This window comes from Octopus sinensis, linkage group LG14 (assembly GCF_006345805.1).
Source record: "Octopus sinensis linkage group LG14, ASM634580v1, whole genome shotgun sequence".
In the NCBI taxonomy this organism is placed as follows: Eukaryota; Metazoa; Mollusca; class Cephalopoda; order Octopoda; family Octopodidae; genus Octopus; species Octopus sinensis.
The window spans coordinates 4116643-4141213 of NC_043010.1; the positions used below are offsets into that span (position 1 = coordinate 4116643).

General features: G+C 36.0%; 1 protein-coding gene and 2 long non-coding RNA genes across 7 annotated transcripts in view; 1 reads left to right on the forward strand and 2 right to left on the reverse strand.

The window, feature by feature from the left end:
- Positions 1–24571, forward strand: part of LOC118766067 — a 212344-nt gene that overhangs the window by 99471 nt on the left and 88302 nt on the right. The gene's annotated exons all lie outside the window — the stretch shown is intronic.
- The window catches only part of LOC115219540 (protocadherin-19), a 154847-nt gene that overhangs the window by 7288 nt on the left and 122988 nt on the right, over positions 1–24571 (reverse strand). The window lies entirely within an intron of this gene.
- Positions 2580–23921, reverse strand: LOC118766069. The gene is made up of 3 exons (XR_005002000.1): positions 23910–23921; positions 8922–8926; positions 2580–2725 (listed from the first exon to the last, which is right to left on the reverse strand). It is a non-coding gene; the product is annotated as an uncharacterized LOC118766069 (long non-coding RNA).

Consider the following 24571-nt stretch of genomic DNA (forward strand, 5'->3'; position numbering starts at 1 on the left):
TATTATTTAACATTTTCAAGTAATTAAGCTAAATGCAAAATGTAGCTCTATGAAATATAGTTATGTCTTAAGATCTCTCTTCTTTTGAATGCTATTAACAATATTGTTTGCTGTCAACAGAATATTCAATAAAAATAGTATAGCCATATAATATGAATTTTATAGATATTTCTGCGCTTTAATTTTCTTCTATTAATTGGAAAGTTCATGTTCTGGATAGCCTACACAGATATTTTTTATTAGTTCTGATACTAACTACCTAATAAAGGACTAACATCTTATTTTGTGAGCATTTTAATGTCAAGATGCTTGCCTAAGTTCAGCCAAAAAAAATGTGTTTATTTCTTTTAATTATATAGTAATGTGATTGTTCTTTATTTTGGGAAAAATATTGTTAAATCTTATTTGCTGTGAAGAAAGAAAGTATGCAAATTTCCTGGACACAACTAAGTTCATAGCTTAATGATGGCTTTATATTTCTGAAACAGTAATAGCTTTGAAATTGACTAATCTTTGCAGTAAAAAGTCTATCTATGTAATTGGATACTTGTAATAGAGAAAGAAAAGAAAAGTGAAAGCGATAGAGATAAAGAAAGAGATAAGGAGCAAAAGCGGACACATATTTAATAAAAGTATATGTTTAGCATTATTCAGTTCTGACATTTTTGTATGGGGGAAAAAGAAAAAAAAAATGTGTATAATAAAATAAGCTTTTTTAATTTCTTATTTTTCTGGGGAGGGGAAAAGGAGCTGTGCTAAGTCTTTGCAAGCTCTCCCGGACATGGTTCAATTAAAGTTGTTAATGTCCATTTTGAACCATTTGCTAGTCATCACCTTCAGGAAAGGAGTTTCAGATGCGCAGTGTGCTGGGCCTGGTGATGAGGACCCATACAATAACGGTAATGGAAGGACAACTTCATACAATAATGGTCTTTGATACATTTGTCCTTATCCCAGTGCATATTGACTTATTTCCAAAATTTTGTATGGAAGCATCATCATCCCTATCATTGTTTTAACATCTACTTTTCCATGCTTGCATGAATCAGATGGAATTCATTGATGCAGATTTTCTATGGACAGATGTCCTTTCAGTCACCATCACACACTTGTTTCCAAGAAAGGTAATATTTCCCTATAACTGAACATGTTTCCATGGAAGATTAGAATAATACTGCTACTATGACAATGACACGCTTTTATTACTATCACATAATGTCTAGAGGAGACAGAATTTATCCATCTATAGATCAAAAACTTAATCTGAATACTTGGAGTCTAAAGGCACCCAAGCTTCAAACTGTGGTGTTAAACTGGGTGACAGATTAAGCACGATTTACTTTGGTTTTAAATCTTTAGACGCATGCGTAGCTGTGCAATTTAGAAGCTTGTTTTCTAATCATGTTTTTTTAGGTTCAGTTCCATTGTGCAGCACCTTGGGCAAGTGTTTTCTTCTATAACTCTAGGCCAACCAGTTTTGCAGCTGGAAACTTTGAAAGGCCCCATTTCTATCTATCTATCTATCTATCTATCTATCTATCTATCTCTCTATCTCTCTATCTATCTAGCATTCTATCTATCTATCTATCTATCTATCTATCTATCTATCTATCTATCTATCTATCTATCTATCTATCTATCTATCTTTCTTTCTTTCTTTCTATCTATCTATCTATCTATCTGTCTGTTTGTCTGTGCATGTGTGTGTTTATCCCCACCCCACCCCCTAATTGCTTGACAGCTGGTACTGGTTTGTTTATGTGCCAATAACTAAATGCTTCAGCAAAAGAGACTGACAAAACAAATGCCAGGCTTTAAAAAGAAACAAAAATAAAATACATAAGCATTGGGGTTGTTTTGGCTGCAGTCCAATGATTGAAACAAGTAAAAGATAAAAGCTAAAATGAAATAGAATTTTAAACCAAATATTTCTTGTTTAATAACTAAAAATAATGAATTAACTGCTATGATTTTCAGTGTAATGCATCAGTCTGAGATAGAAAAGAGAAAAAGGCCTACAAATGGGAGAGAGAATGATTCTTAACATATTGCTGTGTGGACGCCCCCAAATGATGAAGTAGGCTAGCCCAATGTGTAGATATAGAGGGAGAAGTCTAGACGTCAAGACAGTAGAAGAGTAGGAGCACAGTTGAGCAGAGAAGAGTTGAGTAGAGGTCATCCGAACATGCGACATAACATATATACACAAGACCACAAATCTGGTCAGGAGGCGTTAGTGGATCAAATCAACACCTGCACTTGTAGTTTGTTGTTATCAATTCCAGGAAGATGAAAAGCCACATTGATCTTTGCAGGATTGGGACTCAGAACATGGAATGACAGCTAATTATTGCAAAATCTCTTGTTTAATGTTCCAATAAATTTGCCAGTTCACCACCCAACAGATGTGACTAATGATAAATTTCACAAACTATCAAAGATTATCTCAAAATAATTTGATGAATACTAGTGTTCTACAATAAACAGTATTAATATAAAGATTATTGCAATCAGATGTGAGAAATTATTTCAATCATTACCTTGTGTTGTACTTCTTGAAAATTAGGTTATAGATTAATTTTTAATTATTAATTTGTTATTCTGCTGTAGTTGATAGTTATTTAAAAATTTTATTGTCATTCAAATAATACCCATTGTAGCTATTAAAGTTTAAACTGTATGCAAACATATATATGCGCACACACACACACACACAAAACACACTCTCTCTCTCTCTCTTTTGCCACCTCTCTCCCTCTCTCATGCACATGCACTTGAAAAGTAACAAACAAGTATTCACAGACGCACATTTGTGCACCTCCAACACACATTGTTTGTTCGTGTTTACATTGGATGCAGTCTTAGAACTGCAGTTATTGATGGAACACCACCTTCAAAGGTTTTAACCAATTATAGTGACTTCAGTATTCTATCTTATCGATGTCACGAAGGTCAAATGGTAAAACCAGCCTTGAAGAAAAAGGACATAACTTCAAAATAAAATACTAAAGGTATTTTTTAACAAGCCCCTTTTCTTCTCATTTCTTTTATATGCTTACATGTATTGAATATACCCAGTATAAATCTGGTTAAACCTCAAGTTAGTGTGTAATGATGAGTCCTGATGAAAGTGAAATTATTGTGCATTATTACAATTCAAATCTTTATGTACAAGTGACTAAACATGTTTCTATGTGCCTGAAAATAGTTCTGCTTCTATATTGTCATACTGCGTCACTACTTCTGGTATTGAATTGTCACAAACAGGAATTTGAGGGCTACAATTCCAAAAGCTTTAGCTTCTAGTAAAATATGAACCCTATTTTAAGCATCGAGTTCATAATTTTTCCTTTTATAAGAACAAGCTGTTACCAGTCCATATATAATGTGTGTGTGTGTGTGCGCACGCGTTTATGTTTAATTACAGCATCTTAGTCATCTAATATTTACTGAAAAGTACCATTCAGTTTGTCCTTCAGCATTTGTAGTGGAGTGAAACATTGTTATGGGCTTGCCCCCACTCTGTGCTTCCCTGTCAGGCTGAAGTGTCCCTTTGGAACATCAGCCAATGGTGTTTACCTTTACACAAAACTTGACAGGAAGCTTCAGTTAGTCCCAATGAAGATGGAAATATAAGTAATCAAAGAACTCATCAGAGAAAGCTGTTTGCATGTAATATGGCACTGGTAACACACCCAGAGCAGTAATTGTGAGAATGCCTCATGGAGAATCTCACAAGAACCTGTCAATTCTTCAGCTTGACCATCAGTCTGATGAAACTGAATGTACAGGGCCAAGGTGTTGGGTAATCCCCTCTCGTTACCATCAGCAAGTATGAACTAGAATGAGTCCATGCATTCACATATATTGGTTTCACCATCGTAGACAACCTCTCTCTACTAACTGAAATTAACAGATGTACTAGAAGAGCAGTTTCAACACTAGCTGGGCTGAAAATGAGAATCTGGAAGAAAATGGGGTACACTAAGATTGTCATCTGCAAAGCTTGCATCCTCAGCACACTCCTTTATTGTAGTGAGACCTGGAACATTGACTCCAAACAAGAGCTACATCTCAATACCTTCCACCTATGCAGCTTGAGATAGATTCTGGGCATCAAGTGAACTGGCTGAGTCACCAGCAATGAGGTTTTGTTTCATACACTGATATTAAGCCTCCTCATCTTACAGTAACAATGATGCCTCTGCTGGCTTGACCATGTACTCTGCATGCAAAAGGAAAGAATCTCAAAGGACCTGCTGCATGAGGAATTGGCATCCGGCAAAAATAAAACACAAAGGACTGTATCCATTTTCATTTCATGGATGTTTGCAAGAAAGACATAATATCTCTTTACATGAACATTGAAAGGTGAGAGGAAATTACTGGTGATTGTTCCCACTGGAAAGTGGAACTGAACAAAGGTTTCATAAAATGAGAGGTGAGGCTGAGGTTTGTTGATGAAGAAAAGGGAAATCAATGGAAAAACAGCATATCTACTGTTCTTTTCTGTTTCTTGTGTTCTTCTTGGAAAAAGCCTCCAAACAGCCCTTAATGCAATACACATAGGGGCTGAATTTTGTACTCCACTATCAGTCTTAATTATTTCTTTCTGGCAGTCACAAGGTACAGCTCCAGAATTGCTCTGAGGTTTTGGAACATCATTAGGATTTATATGTCCTTTCCGAATCCTGTCAATCACATTATTTCTTGTCTGTATTATACCTTTGTGGAATCTCTGTATTGTACCACAAAGGTGATGGGGAACCAAGAATCAGTATCAGTGCTGATGTCCTTCACAGGTACCCTCATATTGTTTTGTCTCATGTATTGAAACAATGCATAGAACAATGCAAAAAGTGGCATACCGACTTAACTTGATTTCTCACCTTATTCTCAGTTTTGAAAATTAGTCATATTGTTCCATCAGCTTTAACCTAGCAGAAGAGATATTGCTCCAAGTATTGAAGAGGGTTACCCTCAGCTGCTGCTTTGAGGGCTTAACAAAAAACCCTGTGTTTTTAGGGTTGCAGAGACATGCAGTCTTCTTCCTTTCTGGTGCTTTGATAATGACCTAATATAGAGTAACTACTTCTTTGGTAACTCGTCTTTATCACATTGCGTTCTATCTATGCCATGTTGCAGATATTTATCACATCTTTATGGCTAGAGACTCTAGTGAAAAAATTATTGACAACCATTTCTGTTGCCTCCACTCAAAACAGTTCTTTTGTTCATTAAATTTGGCTTGTTTACTTAATTTGGCAAAATATGTGTGGGCGTTGTTGTTAATATTGTTAACAGTATCATTTAAATTGTTTTTATATCTTAAAATATCATTATTTTCCTTGTGAACACTTTTTGAGTCTTGCTGTGAAATTGAATTTATTTTCCTTTTGCTTATCATTTTTTTATAGTACTTATTAATATAATATTTTATATTACTAAGTGTTGTAATTTCAATTTTTTGTTCTCTCTGTTGTCATATTCATTTTCACATTTGAAGGGAGCATTTCCCTACTGAGAAGCTGTTTTGAATTAGATGTAAACAAAAAACAGCAAGATATGTTTTAAAAATTGACAATCTTATGTCTCTCCCAGAATGGGAGCAAACATCCAATGCATTCCAGGGAAAATTATCCCAAAACGAATATATTTTTCAGCTATTCCAGTTATTCATGGTAAAAAAAAAAAATCAACATCCCGGAGAGATTCAGCAATGAAATTAGAATGAGCACGGAGCTGGACCATTGTGCTTGAGTCACACCGTGATGAGGCAAATTATTCAGCACTAAAAACACTGTACTCAACATAGACATAGAAATTGAAGAATTAGACCACAACCACCCATACAAATATCTAAGAATAAACGAAACAGCTAAAATACAACACACAGAAATGAAAGAGAAAATCAGGAAAGGGTATTACAGGAAAGTTAGACTAATATTAAACACTGAACTCAATGCTAAAACCAAAATAATCGGGACAAACATGCTAAGTCATACCAGTCATAAATTACAGCTTTAACATAATAAACTGGAAGATCAGTGAATTGAGAAACCCGGATAGAAAAACCAGAAAACTACTAGCAGAGTACCAAAGTCACCACCCCAAAGCAGACGCAGACAGAATATATCAACCCCACCCAGAAGGAGGCCGTGGTCTGATACAGATAGAAAACTACTATAAAATAACAACAGTTGGACTGGCAAAGTACTTAGAAGCAAACGATGGAAGACTACTGCATGTAGTAAAGCAACACAAGAAAAAGAAAATGCTTTTCTCTATACACAAGAAGGTGACAAAATCAAGAACAGAAATGAACTACACTGATTCACTGACCTCAGATGACCTCATATCAGAAATGGTCAAAGAGACAAAAAAACAAAATGAAAACTGAATTACAAAAGATACTGAGGAAGAAATGAAGATAAAATCACTTTATTGCCAAAACCCTGCAAGGCTTGACAGAGAGGAAGTGAGCCAAAGTAAAAGCCAACAGTAGCTCAAAAGCTTTGGACTAAAAGCCAGAATGGAAGGATTGATTCTTGCTGCACAAGACCAATGCCTGACTACAAACAATTATAAAATCAAAATAATGAAAACAGGCCTCAACACCAAATGCAGAATGTGAAACCAGTGCAATGAGACAGTTGACAACATCACCTCAGGCTGCTCAGTCCTTGCTAAGTCTGAATATGTATACAGACACGACAGAGTAAGCAGTTATATGCACTGAACAATATACCAACATTGCAGGGGAAGCACTCTGTCGGTTACGACGATGAGGGTTCCGGTTGATCCAAATCAACGGAACAGCCTGCTCGTGAAATTAATGTGTAAGTGGCTGAGCACTCCACAGACACATGCACCCTTAACGTAGTTCTCGGGGATATTCAGCGTGACACAGAGAGTGACAAGGCCAGCCCCTTGAAATACAGGTACAACAGAAACAGGAAGTAAGAGTGAGAGAAAGTTGTGGTGAAAGAGTACAGCAGGGATCACCACCATCCCCTGCCGGAGCCTCGTGGAGCTTTTAGGTGTTTTCGCTCAATAAACACTCACAACACCCGGTCTGGGAATCGAAACCACAATCCTACGACTGCGAGTCCGTTGCCCTAACCACTGGGCCATTGCGCCTCCACCAACGTTACAACATCAAAACTGACAACAGGTGGTATAAGCATATGCCAAGCAAGGTACAAGACAATGACTAGGTCACAATCATCTGGGATATGCCAGTTCAAACTGACAAAGAAATAAAAGCTAATCGTTCAGACATAATAATCAAGGATTGGGGAAAAAACACCTGCTTTCTGATAGACATTGCAGTCCCTTCTAATCAAAATATTGTCAAAAATGAAGTGGAGATGTTGTCAAAGAACAAGTCCTTGAAATCGAAGTATTCAAAATGTGGGGCATGAAGGTAAAAATAATACCAAAATAATTGGAGTATTGGGCATGATAAAATTATATTAGTATCTATTAATTCATGTTAGCATGGATATAATTGATTTTTTTTGCCAAATTTAGCATCTTCTCAGCCATAAAGTGAATCAAAAATATTATTCTCTCAGACCCTATACAATCAAAGGAAAAGTATGATATATAGAATATATGAAATCATTGGAGAGATTTGGAGAATGGTATCAATAAATATGTCTATATGAGGATATTTAGTATATATTCAAATTCAAACTGTTTGAGTAATGAGGGCCATTTTCAATATCAAAATAAATATCAAATGGAAATTGTAGCTGTGATACCTGTGCCGGTAGCATGTAAAAAGCACCATTCGAACGTGGCCGATGCCAGCGCCGCCTTGACTGGCTTCTGTCCCGGTGGCATGTAAAAAGCACCAACCGATCGTGGCCGTTGCCAGCCTTCCCTGGCACGTAAAAAGCCCCCACTACACTCATGGAGTGGTTGGCGTTAGGAAGGGCATCCAGCTGTAGAAACACTGCCAGATCAAGACTGGAGCCTGGTGCAGCCCACTGGTTTCCCAGACCCTGGTCAAACCGTCCAACCCATGCTAGCATGGAAAACGCACGTTAAACGATGATGATGATGATAAAAAAAGATATGAACAAAAATGTAGAAGCTATACCTGGATCCTCAACACTACACACTGTCTAAAAAATAGCACTGCAGAGAACAGCCCATAGCCTACGCAAGACACTATCAATTCAATAATACAATCAAAGCAAAGCAGCCCACAAATACACGATACATACTCTATAGCATTTACCCAGTGAAATAAACTTCCTCCAGCAATCCAGAAAGCCAACACATTACACACCCAACATACAATACAAGCAGTAATAATAACAAAAGACTGCACCACACCTCAAGAGAAGAAAAAAAGGACACAATACAGTATCAGAAAGAGTTTGCACACCCCCAACAGCAGAAAAGAATGCACGGCAGCAACACAGAAGTGCAGCAGGTAATGCAGCAGAAATTTGCCTCACTCTACCAAATATTGAACAGTTACATGATGATGATGATGGTGGTGGTGGTTGTGGCGGCGACGGTGCTGATGATAATGGTGATGATGAGTATGGAAAGTTTGAATTTGAATATATACTAAATATCCTCATATAGGCATATTTATTGATACCATTCTCCAAATCTCTCCAATGATTTCACATATTCTATATATCATACTTTTCCTTTGATTGTATAGGGTCTGAGAGAATAATATTTTTGATTCACTTTATGGCTGAGAAGATGCTAAATTTGGCTAAAAAAATCAATTATATCCATGCTAACATGAATTAATAGATACTAATATAATTAGGTTTGTGTTTGAGTCTGTGTGTTTATTAGCCACTAGTATAATGAGGTAAACTTATGAGGTTAAAGCTCTGTTTGAAGAATAATTGCCAGTTGAAATGTACAAGGATGATGAAAACAACAACAAAAACTAAAGTTCTTGTAGGACATAGGTCATACTTCCCAATAGTAAGTAAATACTCAAAGTTAAAATGTATTTGCTTCAAGAAAATATACCCAATTTTTTCAGCATATTTTAAAAAATTTTCCATATTTTTGTGGTATGGGCTTTCTTATTTCTTTACTGCCCACAAAGGGCTACACACAGAGGGGACAAACAAGGACAGAAAAAAGGGTTAAGTCGATTATATTGTCCCAGTGCGTAACTGGTACTATTTATTTATAAGGCGGCGAGCTGGCAGAAACGTTAGCACGCCGGGCGAAATGCTTAGCGGTATTTCATCTGCCGTTACATTCTGAGTTCAAATTCCGCCAAGGTCGACTTTGCCTTTCATCCTTTTGGCATCGATTAAATAAGTACCAGTTATGCACTGGGGTCGATATAATCGACTTAATCCATTTGTCTGTCCTTGTTTGTCCTCTCTGTGTTTAGCCCCTTGTGGGTAGTAAAGAAATAGGCACTTATTTAATCGACTACAAAAGGATGCAAGGCAAAGTTGACCTTGGCAGAATTTGAACTCAGAATGTAGCAACAGACCTTCACGGAATTTGAAGTTGACCTCAGCAGAATTGAGCTTTCTAAAACAGCTAAAATAAGATATCTGAAGCTAAGATATACAAGGGTTATTAAGAATTCAATAGGAGACACTGCTATGATTGTTTTGTAGAAAGGAGATTTATTTGTGCTTTGGATTCATTAGATGTTACACGATTGCGAAATTCTTATTTTGCAATATGAATCTGGCAATTTAAAATAAATCATCCGGTGATTGTTATATGACAATAAATATATGAGAAAAATGACAGAGAAACATCATTGAGCAAATGAGACTCAAGTCAAAATCCCAGTCTTTTAGTTGCTATATCTGCATCTTGTCTCTTGAGGATATAACTACTAAATTGCTTAAGAATAAGACTAGAAATACACTTGTATGTAGAATTCATTAATTCATGTCTTTAAGTCTGCTTGATAAAGGCTGGCTTGGAACTAAACAGCAACATTAATTCATATACTACATGGTGTGTTGCATAATTTAACTCACATTATTGAACTAATTATCTGGACATTATTTAGTGCGACACCAGTCTGACTTTGGTTCTGGGTGTATACGCTAAATTAGTTTCTACAGATTTGAAATTACAATCCCTCATTTGTTAAACATACAAGTTGTTGTTTACACCCAAATCAGCTTTGATTTAGCAAACGTATGACCAAAAGGATTCCAGCACTGACCATAATATTTGTTGTCCAGAACAAGTGTAAATCAAACTACACTTTCTAATATGTCTTTTTTTATGGTGGGGACAATAGAGTCCGATATGAAGAACATTTTTCTGCTTTTGATTGGTAGTCATGTGGTAATATAGAAATACCCTTATTAGCTGACAAATCTAGGTGTTCTTCCTAGCTGTTAAAATCCTTAAATTATTTTAGCGCAAAACTAAAAATACATTCTCATATACAATTAATACATATACCCTCTGGTATGTTATGCAATTTACCTGGTGGTGCACATACAGCTAACCAATCAGTAATATAATTTTGTAGATATATTTTATTTCTGAGATTTCACTCTTTATTCAGTTACGTTCCAAAATAATTCCATAACTTCAACAAATCTAACTTATTTCCACTTCATGATAGACTTTTATGACATCACTTTACTTCAGACTCTGTTGCAGTCATCAAATACCCTTTCTATTTCAAGTCATTTTGATTTTGGCGATCAATGTAAAATCAAATCTAAGTTGAATTTAGTTATTCTTTTTGTAAGAGAAAATTTGCTTATTCTAATTAAATTTAGTTTGTTGTAAAAATCTTAAAATATACTTTATGACTTGAAGATATATTTTGCTATTTTCATCCTAGGATGCCTTTTGATAATATTCTTCTCTTCATTGCCATTCATTTGCATTTCTGCATACAATTCTTAAGGAAATGCATCTTGCATTAAAATCTCTGTGCCAATCATATACGTTCTTATACACAAAATGTACAGATATAGCTGAAATTTATATGACTACACATATCTGCCAACCTATATACAGCCTTGTATATATATATATATATATTTCTTTACTGCCCACAAGGGGCTAAACATAGAGGGGGCAATCAAAGACAGACAAAGGGATTAAGTCGATTACATCGACCCCAGAGCGAAAATGGTACTTTATTTATCGACCCTGAAAGGATGAAAGGCAAAGTCAACCTCAGTGGAATTTGAACTCGGAACATAATGACAGATGAAATACCTATTTCTTTATTACCCACAAGGGGCTAAATACAGAGGGGACAAACAAAGACAGACATAGGTATTTAGTCAATTACATCGACCCCAGTGCATAACTGGTACTTAATTTATCGACCCCGAAAGGATGAAAGACAAAGTCGACCTCGGCGGAATTTGAACTCACAACGTAACGCAGACGAAATACCGCTAAGCTTTTCGCCCAGCGTGCTAACGTTTCTGCCAGCTCGCCGCCTTCCAGCCTTGTATATAGCCTGGTACAAACACACAAATGAAATTCTGATTTCATTTAAAGCCATTGAATGTATGAATATTGTGACATAACTAGAACTATGACAATATTCACTTAATGCAGCTTAATAAGGCAGTGAATACCTAAGTGACAAACAACTGTTCATATTTCCAAAATTAATTTTCATTTTTAAGCTTATACCTATCTAATTGTCAACCAATTATATATTTTTCATTAATAAAACACAACAATAAGCAAACAAAAGTAAAATCGTTTTTGATTTCTATAAATTGATTTGACTCCTAATCATTTTGGATACAAACACAATTTGAACTCTTTAAATCAATCAATATATGATTACATTTTGATAAGGATCTATTCATACTAGCAACAAGGAAAACATTTTTAGAAAATAGTTCCTAATGTAAATCATAGGGAACTTGGCTTAGTTGTTGAATTCCTTGTTAGTGACAAATACCAAAAGTTTTCGAGCTATGAATTATTTGTGAACTCTTAGCGAGATATTTGCTCAGTTGTTTAATATTTATACTGTAGCATTATTTTTCATATTACAGTCCAGTCAGCTTATTGCTAAAGCAAGGATATTTGATATATAGAAAAGTATGAGTGGGTCTATATACACAGTATCAGCTTGATCTTCCAATGCTATAGAAATTTTTGACTGTTGGAAAAGTTACTTGTAATTTAGCAAACCATGTCTCATTTTTTAATGCCAGAGAAAACAGTGATCAGGATTTGTTCAAATGCCAGTGAAGGGATAGATACAAATATATGCATACATTTATTGTGTGTGTGTGTGTGTGTGTGTGTGTGTGTGTGTGTGTGTGTGTGTATAATATATATATATATCAGAGTTATTAGTGAGGGATTATCAATCCGGACAAAACACTTTATAAGCTCTCTGCTAGTACACCAGGCTAACAAAGACACTCACACATAAATATATATATATATTTACATACAGCAGGCTTCTTTCAGTTTCTGTTTACCAAATCCACTCACAAGGCTTTGGTTGGCCTGAGGCTATAGTAGAAGACACTTGCCCAAGGTGCCATGCAGTGGGACTGAACCCAGAACCATATAGTTGGGAGAAAAAAAAATTTTGAACTATTTATCTGCTTGGGGCATACAGCATTTCAGTAAAAGGAAGCTATACACATTTCATAATTTTGCTGTTTCCTTTTAGATTTTAGATTTTGCTTCTGATTTGTTTTGTTGCATTAGTGAAATATCAGACCACCTTGACTGATCTGATCACTTGGACATACATATGAAATATAATGAAAATTGAACTTATTATCCCTGTCATATAAAATCAGAGCATTATTATAGCAATTAAATATCTTCATTGCACATCAACTTGGATAGCAGATGTATTTTATGATATGCTGAGTATGGCCATGCACTTAGAATCATGATTGTAAATGAGCATTATTACTATCATACTGATGACGCTGTTTGTCTCCAGTCTTCCATGAAAAACATTCCTGGCTGTCAGGAAATATTACCTTGCTTGGAAACAGGTGAGGGCTGGTGACAAGAAGGGCATGCAGCCATCAAAAACCTGCCTCAATAGATTCCACTTGACAGATATAGGCATGGAAAAGTGGACATAAATAAGAATGGTGATGATGATGAATGAGCATCCATCATAATTAGGTTTAAAAAAATCTGGCAAAAAGTGCATATTATGTTTGAACAAATGCATTACTATTTGTGAGGCACCAGCAAATTGCTGCTTGCAGAGAACTTATTCTTTCAACCTATAAACCATATTTGTGAGCTACAGTGCTCTTGATAATGATGATCAATGATGAAGTTATTGATTTTTTTTCTTTTTAAAGTTCTTGAGTTGATTGGAATTTTCATGATGCTTGAAATATAGTTTCAAATTTTAGCATGTGGCCAACAGTTTTAGGAGAGTGACTGAGTCAATTATATTAGTTCCAGTACTTGAGTGGAACTTATTTTATTAACCCTGAGAGAATGAAAGATAAAGTTGACCTTAGTGGTATATGAATTCAGGTGAGCTGGCAGAACTGTTAGCACGCCGGGCGAAATGCTTAGCGGTATTTTATCTGCGTTCTGAGTTCAAATTCCACCGAGGTTGACTTTGACTTTCATCCTTTCGGGGTCGATTAAATATGTACCAGTTATGCACTGGGGTCGATATAATCGATTTAATCCGTCTGTCTGTCCTTGTTTGTCTCCTCTGTGTTTAGCCCCTTGTGGGTAGTAAAGAAATAGGTATTTGAACTCAGTATATGAAGAGCCAAAATGATTACTGTGCAGCACTTTGTCCAATGCATGACAATTCTACCAGCTCAATACACCTCGTGATGTTTGTAATATGAAAAGAAAAAAAAAAACCTGAAGCCTGTTAAGGTTTGAACTGTTTGTGAATTAAATCATTGTTACTTATATTGAATAATGTTGTAAGTCAAGACTTAACTCACTATCTGTAAGAATGATTTTTTTAATTAATTATTGAATTAATGTTATCAAGAAAGATTTAAACTTGTAAAATAACTCCAAACATTCCTTTAAATATCTGTATGTATGAAATAACAAAAGCCATATTACTATTAGAAGAATGGTATATAAGAATGAAAGGAATATAAAAGAAAAGATGAGGCAAATTACAAATAGTTGACTGGGCAAGAAAAATACATAATTTTCTAGGAGGACATCATTACATGCTTATATAGATTAATAATGAGATGATCTGAATTAGCAAATTAGAGTTTTCTATGAGAAAACTTTCAATCATTAAAATCTCTAATTTATTAATTTAACAATCAAATCCATCTAATTTTGCTGACTAACAATAGTTAGGCTTCTATACTAACTTATCTATTTGTTTCCATAGACAAATAAATATAATTAAAATGTTTTCTTCTCACATTCCAGAGAAACATTGGAAAGAGTCAAATTAGTTTAAATTGATTTAGATTGCTAAAGTGAGCTTTTCACAAAAGGCAAAGACATTATTATTTAATACTTATTTATTTATATGTTTTCTTTTAGTTTAGTAGAATAATTTGGTCAGAATAAGCAAAACAAAAGAAATTGTAAGGTAAACTTGTATAGTAAATTCCTTAGATTGCATTACCATTCTAAGCTTCCAGTATAGATACCTATCTAATAAAAGATGCTGTATAATTTTTTAGACTTTTGTTTTACATCAACTACTGTGGAAAATTAGATTAATTTGTTAAGGTTTATGTGGTTAATGTTAAATTAAAATTTTTGTTAGAAAGAAAAATCTAATGTTAAGGTGTAAATATTATTATAGCTTTTTTTTTGTTTTTGATAAGACAATGTTTATTGGGAAATATATGACTGTGAGTCAGTGAGTCATGGAAATATTTTGTAGTCCTGGTAGACAATACTGAAAACGTATTACCTTAAAGTATGGCAATGCATTGAAAGAACCACTTTAACTCATTTACCTCATTCTATCCTGGTCAAACTGAGTTGGGAAGTAGTTCAGGAATCCAGAATGCCAAATATTTTTACTGTTTTAGGCTCAAAAAGAAACTTATTGGAGAGCAACAAGTGATTTGTTTGCTTGCAGTCCAATGACTGCAGGGTAACGAAGTTTGGGTTTTATGTTGATATCACCAGGTTGCCATTGGTGAAATTATCATTACTGATGCACGTAAAAGCACCATCCGTTCATGTCCGTTGTCAGCCTCGCCTGGCCCCCATGCCGGTGGCACGTAGCACCATATGTTCATGGCCGTTGCCAGCCTCGCCTGGCCCCCGTGCCGGTGGCACGTAAAAGCACCCACTACACTCACAGAGTGGTTGGCGTTAGGAAGGGCATCCAGCCGTAGAAACACTGCCAGATCAGACTGGGCTGATGCAGCCTTCTGGCTTCACTGACCCCAGCTGAACCGTCCAACCCATGCTAGCATGGAAAGCAGACGCTAAATGATGATGATGATACTATCTCAGTTGAGAGTCTTGCTACTTCAGAATGGAAAGATGGTGATTGTCATGTCTTTTACCATCCTCACAGCCTGACCCTACTGGTTTCCACTTGTGACCAAAACTTGGATGTCAAACACATTTGACAATATCATGGAGAGAAGCAGCTGGCACCGAGACAGCAGGAAGATTGATAATGTGTAGGGGTCAGAAACATTTGTTGTAGATATTATGGTATTGGTGACACAAAATGGAAGGCTGAGTAATTTGCTGATTTGGAAACAGTTGTTATTCAGCTAGGTACCAGTCAACCTTGAAAGTGTATGGCATATAGCCAAATGCTGCCGTGGAGCTTGGAAGTAGAGCTGAAACATGCTGATACTGGTCAAGAGAATTAAACAAGGCTATTCAAGACTTTATAGTACTGGATGGTCTCCTATTTATGTTAATTGATGCAATGTCTGCAAAACTGAGGTTGATTCATATCTTGATTATATCAACAGTTTTGTATGTCCTGATCAAGGGGTTCTGTGAAGCTGTGGTGAACCTGATTGATGAGAGTATGGCAAAGGCCAGTAATGATAGACATGTTGGAAGTGCTTAATTAGTGTGGACTGAAAATCAAGGTTTCTGTGTCTAACAAGAATGAGACATATTGTCATCTGGCATCATGAATTAGGATATTAAATATTTCTTTCTTAATGAAAAACAATTTATAATTGGGTAACATTATTTCCTTTTAATGGAAATATTAACAATGAAAATGAGTTTTTTTTATAACTACAAGTTGTGTTCAAAAAATATCCAACTTTATTTCTTCCTGCCAAAACCAATGCCACATGGGAAAAGTCCTTTGCGTGGGAGGTGATGCACCCCGCCTGTGCAGGCATTAATGTTTACATGCCAGTAGGCCAAGTCAGTTCCCAACTGTACACCTAGAATACAGAAATGCAGCATACGCTTGTCAGATTTTCATTTTCATGCAAGATGACTGAATGCATTGAGTAGAGACCATAAATCTTTGTCTCATCACCAGTGATGGTGGCCTTCATGAAGTCTGAATTGTGATTTGCACAGTCCAACAGGTCCTGAGTGACATCCACGTGGAATTGCTGCTGCTGTTCCACCAGCTCCTTGTGGAAGAATTTTGTGGAAACTCTCCACATGCACAAATCTTCCATTAAAATGGAATGCATTGATCCTGTGCTTTGTAAGCAATTTCCTGAATTGCTACATAGTGGGCCTCTATGACTATTCTCCAAACTTTCTCAATTGGTTCCTCATTTCAGCTTGTGGATGGCCTGTCTGAGTGTGCCTCGCTCTCCACAGAAATTTGACCATGTTTAAAGCAGTTGTACCAGTCTTTGACCTGACTTTTGCCCATGGCATCATTGCCAAGGGACTACTGAATCTTCTGGATGGTTTCAACTTGAGCATCATCAAACTTTTGGAAAAACTTGATGCAATATTTCTGTTAGATGTGTTCGGTGAAAATGAAAATACAAGTATGCACTACCCATGGGTATAACAGCCAGGAACTTACACAGCCTACCAGGGTGAAAATTTCCATGCATGTGTAAAAAGGGTGGCGTCACCTGCCACTCAAAGCATTTTGTCCATGTGGCATCCGTTTTGGCAGGAAAATATAAAGTCAGATACTTTTTGAATGTACCTCATATAAACCCAATAAAATTAAGTAGAAAGATGTATAAAGTAAAACAAAAAAAAAAAAAATCTATATTGAAATTATGTTAACAAGTAAAGTTAGATGCGACTGGAAAATAAAAAAGTCATTATCTCAAATGGAAACAGATTTTACCAATTATACCAGATAAAATTGTAAGTGTGAAAAGGCTATTATATGGGGCCCAAAGATTGGTATGCAACAGTGTCAGAACAGCAAGAGGAAAGAAACTGGGTAAGCATTAGTCAAACACTATCTATTCACAAGTGTTTCTAGCTTGTGGAACTTGAATTCAAAGACTGATTGGACAACAAGTGAAAGGATTGGTGAACCAATGGTGATAATGTCTTTCTTTGAGGTCACCTGTACCAGGTAAAATGTGGTGTCATCAAAGCCATTTATGTCATAGTTAACATTTATAGCCTCAGATTTGGATGAGTCAACCTCAAATTTAACACCCAATAAATCTGAGTAGAGGTCATAACAGATACTGTTAACAGGTCTCACAATTTAAATTCTAGATTGAAGTGAAGGACTCAAAAGCAGCATATTTTTCATCTTTACCAAAGGTTAGTTCCTATCCAGATCAGAAACATTGTCAGGTTCTGAATAGGGAATATGTATAGTGAAACACATGGATTATTCCCATTTATACTATCTGATATTGACTTAGCATTTACCAATAGTGCAATGCTTACAAATTTGTATTGTTCAAGAATATGGTTGTACATAGTTTTTAGGTTTGTTTTCTTTTGAGACAATGATTTTTTTTCCTTTGCAGTTTTACTTAACTTTATTTGTTAATGCAATTTCAATGTAGATTGTTTTTTGTGTTTTTTTTGTTTACATTTATGCATCTTTCTACTTGATTTTATTGAAATGATTACAGACTTTCTTTGTGGGTTTATAGCCATCAAAAAACTCATTTTCATTATTGATATTACCATTAAAAGGAAATAGTGTTACACAATCATAGATTATTTTTTCATTAAGAAATAATTGTGTGATGAAGTCTTTTGATGAAATGTGTATGTAGTTAAAGAATATTTGGAATATCTCAGAAGCTGGATATATGAGGTAGCTACAATAAATTACCAGATCATATGATGCCAAGGGAAATAATGGCAACATAACATTCCAGTGAAATGCTAGGCCTTTTAGTTGTTGTATTTCTATTAGATTTAGTTAGAATAAGTATTGAAATGATTCAAAGTGACAAGGCTTTCTTCATTGGAGGCTGTGATTCTAACTATCTGAAATAATTAAATATTTTAGGCTGACTTCAACATCGTGTAAATGAGCATACTGAGCGGAAGAAGTCAATTCATGAAAATAAATTACGTTTGGAAAACGAAGCAAAATCGATTGGAAAAAAAGTTAAGAAAACAAAGCAGCTTAAATATTGCAAAATACATAACAATAAAATAAATTTGGATAGAATTATATGAAAAAAAAATTATATATATATATATAAAACGCAACCCTAAAAACATGGTAGCCTTTAATATTTTGAGCTGAGCTTTTAAGAGGTAATATGTTTCACACACACTTTATTGTTAAAAGCATTATTAGATCAGCATATGTAATGCGACAGAAAAATAGTTTAAATGCTGAAAGCTAACTTGAACTAATAAAACAATATTTCCCTTTGGGACCAAATATTTGATCCAGAAATATTTAAAGTATTTAACATTATTTCCTATATTTCCTGATTTAAATACATTATATCGTAATTTTATAGACATTTTCCAAAATACATTTAAAGAACTACACACATACCTACAAACAGCAACACATGTATGTGTTTTAAGATAGAAGGAGAAAGAGAGAGAGCACATCCATCCATCCATCCATCCATCCATCCATCCATACATACATACATACATAGACACATAAATACATACATACATGATTGTATATGTATATGCAATATGAGTCATACATGTACAAAATGAAAGGTTCTTTGAAAAGTTATTTTGCAAAAAAACGATGAAGTTTTAACATTGAAAGTAAATTACTATAATGATTTCATAAAAAGAGAGTTATGCCTTTGAGCTAATTAGTTATTTGATTTAACTGACAGTGGAAAATTCAACTTAATCATTAGAAAACAAATCAAGTCTGACCGTATACATAAATTGCTATCATAGCATGTTTAACGGAAGTAAATTAGCTCAATAAATTTATGATAAAGTGCATGTGATGTGACAAAATGTATTGTTTATAATATATGAACTAACTTTATATTAGAATATAAAATAGCATTATACAAAAGCATAGAATATAAACAAACAAGTTAATATGTTATGGCAAATGAGAAGAAAAATGGTTTTAGTGTGTTGTTAATCATTCAGAGATGCAATATCTTTCCTTCATTTATTACCTTCACAGTTTACATACAAGTTCAAATTCCTTAGTATACCATTTGTAATAAATTAAGCAAAGTGACTTTTCTAATATAGAAGAAGAATGAAGTTTATGAACCTCAGTTTATTTACTTTTACAGTTAATTTAATGATTGAGAAGACGAGTAGTTAGATGTTTACTTATTCATAAATGCATACTGTGTGTTGGAAGGGAGTTTGAAATCTCATATTCTTCCAATATTCAAGTTATTGGTTCTTAAATTATGGAGGTGCAATGGCCCAGTGGTTAGGGCAGCAGACTCGCGGTCATAGGATCGCGGTTTCGATTCCCAGACCGGGCGTTGTGAGTGTTTATTGAACGAAAACACCTAAAAGCTCCACGAGGCTCCGGCAGGGGGTGGTGGTGATCCCTGCTGTACTCTTTCACCACAACTTTCTCTCACTCTTACTTCCTGTTTCTGTTGTACCTGTATTTCAAGGGGCCAGCCTTGTCACTCTCTGTGTCACGCTGAATATCCCCGAGAACTACGTTAAGGGTACACGTGTCTGTGGAGTGCTCAGCCACTTACACGTTAATTTCACGAGCAGGCTGTTCCGTTGATTCGGATCAACCGGAACCCTCATCGTCGTAACCGATGGAGTGCTAAGAGAGAGAAGTTCTTAAATTGGTTGGTTTTCTTTAACTCAACACATTTTGGGAGTCAATTCCAGATTCTATGCATTCTGTTATACAGTTTTTGTTTTCCTAGCATTTTGCATCGATTTATAAGTAATCTGTATGTATGGCCTTCATTGATGACTGATAGAATTCAAAGTTGGTTTTTCAGGCTACACAATGCACATCACATTTCATTTTGTTCATTCCTTTAATGATCATTTTCCCCAGGCTGTCATAGGTTTGGATGAGAGATTATTTGAGACAGGATTTTATGGCCATATCTTCTTTCTATCGTTAATTTTTACTTCTCAAGTATACGCATTCTTAGCCCTGAAATATTCAAAAGCACAGTGCAGATGGTTATAATATCAGTGAGAAATTTAAACCTCACCACTACTTTGCTCAACTGTGGCAAGCATGGAATATTGATATTCATGCACTTTCTCAAGTGTGCATGCATGTGCAGGAATGCACATATATAACAAGCTCCCTGAAGGTTCTATCTTTCAGATTCCCTCATCAGGTATTGTTCAGCATGGGACTATAGTAGAAGACATTCAAAAGTGGGACCAAACTCAAAACCATATGGTTGAAATATTGAAAATAAATCAAATATCTAAAGTACAACTTGACATGGGTTGGGGTTTCAATAAGGATTGGACCGACATGCATCATGCCTAACATACATATGAGTGGGTTACAACACTTGTCCTTTGATATCTATCAGCAACAGAAAAGCTTTGTCTCTTTTCTGAAGGAAGTAACTGACTTACAGATGTTTCTGTGTACTTCTGTGGTATCATAGATGTATGAATAGTTCTTGGAGGAAGGTACGCTTGGATTTTTATTGTCATTAGCTGCTCAGAACAAAGTAGTTTTTGGCTCATATGCAATCGGAGTTATGTTATAGCCATGTGGTGCTCATGAAATAAAATATGAAATAAGGTCCTACACATGTGGGAGAAATGATACGTAGTGATATTAAGCCTTTCCTGTACCACAAAGTACAAATTAGTGATTATCAACAGCAAGGTAAAAGTTAGTCAATGATAGTGTCAAAAGACAATGTGAGGATGACATGTATGGAAGCTGAATGATTCTTCCACTGGATATAGATTCAGAGAAATTCTAGGCGAAGTGTTTATTGAAAACGGGGAGGATGAGAAAGCAGCATATAACAGAGGACAACTGAGTATTTCTATGAGACATCTGGCTGTGAACTATAGACTGGATTTGTGGTTGCTTCGAGGTTACAGCTGACAGAAGGTGGTAGACTCAATCTCTGGAGATAAAACTGGATAACTGTCATGCTCATGATTGCTGTTGAACCAGAAACACTTGCCAATGAGTGTCCTCTAGACAATAAACCTCTCTTTTTCTTTAATGACATGTCAGTTTTGGAGAAATCTTGAGTCTTGAGAAGATCTTCGCTTCTCAAGTGGAGATGGTCTTAATTGCCATTTGGTAATTATGATATATCTTCTAGGTGTGCAGTTAATTTTAATAGGTGAAGAATTTACGTTGTTGGGTATTTGATATTATGTTTGTGTTTGTTGATGCTAGAAAAAAAGTACCAAACTAAGAGAAGGCCTGAAACGATTAAATAACAGGAAGAAGCAAAGAACATCATCAAGTTGCCAAAACTTATGAGTTGTTGAATAAGGAGAATGTATTAGAGAGAGAGAGAGAGAGAAATTGGAGAAGGAGAGAGAGAGCCAATCCCAGATAAACCAAACAGGTAGCATTTATTGAAGTCGACAGTTATGCAGTTAAAAGTGTGATTAAGGATATGAAGACAGGGAAGGCAGCTGGACTTCCAAGAGTTGTTGCTGAAAATATCTGAGAAAGTAGATAACACTAGTCGCTTGCATAGTAAATCAGGTACTACAGATAGGCGTCATTCTTAATGACTGGTGCAACATTATCATTATCAACTGCTATAAAGACAAAGGGGATGCTCTGGAGAGAGGCAATTAAATTGATGGATCAGCTTATGAAAGTTACTGAATGAGTTAACAAAGTAATCACTAGAAATCCATGCACACCATGTAAAGGGATACGGTTAGCAATGAATTCAGCCAGAAATTGAGCATGCAAGCAAGTGTCTATCAGGCCATAACTGAGGAGTTTAAAGCTAGCTTCTTACAGGGACACCTGTCTGCCATGGACTTAGTTATAGTTGAAACAATCATCATCATCGTTTAACGTCCGTTTTCCGCGCTAGCACGGGTTGGACGGTTCGACCGGGGTCTGGGAAGCCAGGGGCTGCACCAGGCTCCAGTCTGATCTGGCAGTGTTTCTACAGCTGGATGCCCTTCCTAACGCCAACCACTCCGTGAGTGTAGTGGGTGCTTTTTATGTGCCACCGGCACAGAAGCCAGTCGAGGCGGCGCTGGCATCGGCCACGTTCGGATGGTGCTTTTTATGTGCCACCGGCAAAGAAGCCAGTCGAGGCGGCGCTGGCATCAGCCACGTTCGGATGGTGCTTTTTATGTGCCACCGGCACAGAAGCCATTCGAGGCAGTGCTTAATCTTCTCGTTATTTACTTTTTCATTAATATATAATCACTTTTCTGATTCTGATATTAATCCCTGATGAACTCTGATTGCACACACCTATTGGATTCAAAAACCTTTATACAACTGCAGAATGAATGGTTTGTGTGTGTGTGTGTGTTAGTGGGCAAGGGATATATCTGTGTTTGTACACACACATGCATGCACACCCTCACACATACTCATATATATGCATACACACACACATGCATATTTATATACATATACATACATATGTGGAAACATACATAAGCTGCATTATATCAGATAAAACTTTAAAATTTCTCAACTTAATGAACACAGTAAACTAGGTTGGGTATAGTAATATGCTGAAAATATTTGATAAATATTTCATTACTACACAGAACACTATTTTTGACTGAACTGGGCGGCAGCAGTTCACAGGCACTGGAAGCAGATAAATCAGTAGATATTTTTATGTGTTTGCTGCTCACTCTCTTTGAAAACTGGAAAACAGAGAGAGAGTGAAAAACATCTAAGCGTGGCTTTCTGTTAGTATCAGCAACAGAGCTTTTCCTTAAGTTTTTAAACTGATGAGAGCCTTTGCCAGTTACAGAAGTAGAAGGAACTGTCAGACGTGTTGAATGTATTTTGTGATTGAACTTCAACATTGAATGTACAGCATTCAAAGTGAAAGTAAAACCAAGGCTAATAAATAAATGTACAAATGCAAATGTTGTTGTTGTTTTTTTTAACCCCAGTTCAACCTTGATGTGAGCAAAGCTATGATCAAAGACATTCAAGCCATGGCTATCCTGTCTTTTCAGACATACTGCATCTCAGACTAAAATAGCTAATATGTATTTCCATTTTCTGAGAGAGATTTGGTTGTTGTTTCTAACAAAATGAGGGATTGCAGAGAGGCACTCCCATTAGCAAATGTTGTGTCTATAGGAAGCTGTGCCAGGGTAAAAGAAAGGAGATAGAAATAAATGTAACAGCAGCAGGGTCATGTGGTGACTTGTCGTATCAAGAAAAACTCTGCTTCCATTGGCTTTTCAAGTTGTTGATGCTATCAGTTACTTCTCTTTTACTCTTTTACTCGTTTCAGTCATTTGACTGCGGCCATGCTGGAGCACCGCCTTTAGTCGAGCAACTTAACCCCGGGACTTATTCTTTTTTTTGTAAACCCAGTACTTATTCTATCGGTCCCTTTTTGCCGAACCGCTAAGTGACGGGGACGTAAACACACCAGCATCGGTTGTCAAGCAATGCTAGGGAGACAAACACACACACATACACATATATATATATATATATATATACATATATATATATATATATACATATATACGACAGGCTTCTTTCAGTTTCCGTCTACCAAATCCACTCACAAGGCATTGGTCAGCCCGGGGCTATAGCAGAAAACACTTGCCCAAGATGCCACACAGTGGGATTGAACCTGGAACCATGTGGTTGGTTAGCAAGCTACTTACCACACAGCCACTCCTGCCCAATCCTTGAGAGAAGTGCAATAATTTTTCTTTTTCAGTAGTAGAATGGAATTTGAACTCAGAATGCTCAGAATCGGAACAAATATTGATTTCAAGTTTTGGTGCAAGGAAGAGAATGAGTTGATGACATCAGAATCAGTGCTCAACTGATACTTATTTTATCAATCCTGAAAGGATAAAAGACAAAGTCGACCTTGGTGGAATTTGAACTCAGAACATAAAACTCGGAAATGCTGCTGAGCATTTTGCCAGGTGTGCTAACAATTCTGCCAGCTCCCTGCCTAAGTCGGAACAAATATTGCCGAACATTCCATCTAACCCTCTGACAATTCATTCCTTTATTCCACCAGTCTGGACTGGTCCTTTTTTAACCCCTGATGGAGGAAAGGTAAACTTGACTTCAGCAGGATTTGAACTATATGTGCAGTGTGTCAGAACAACT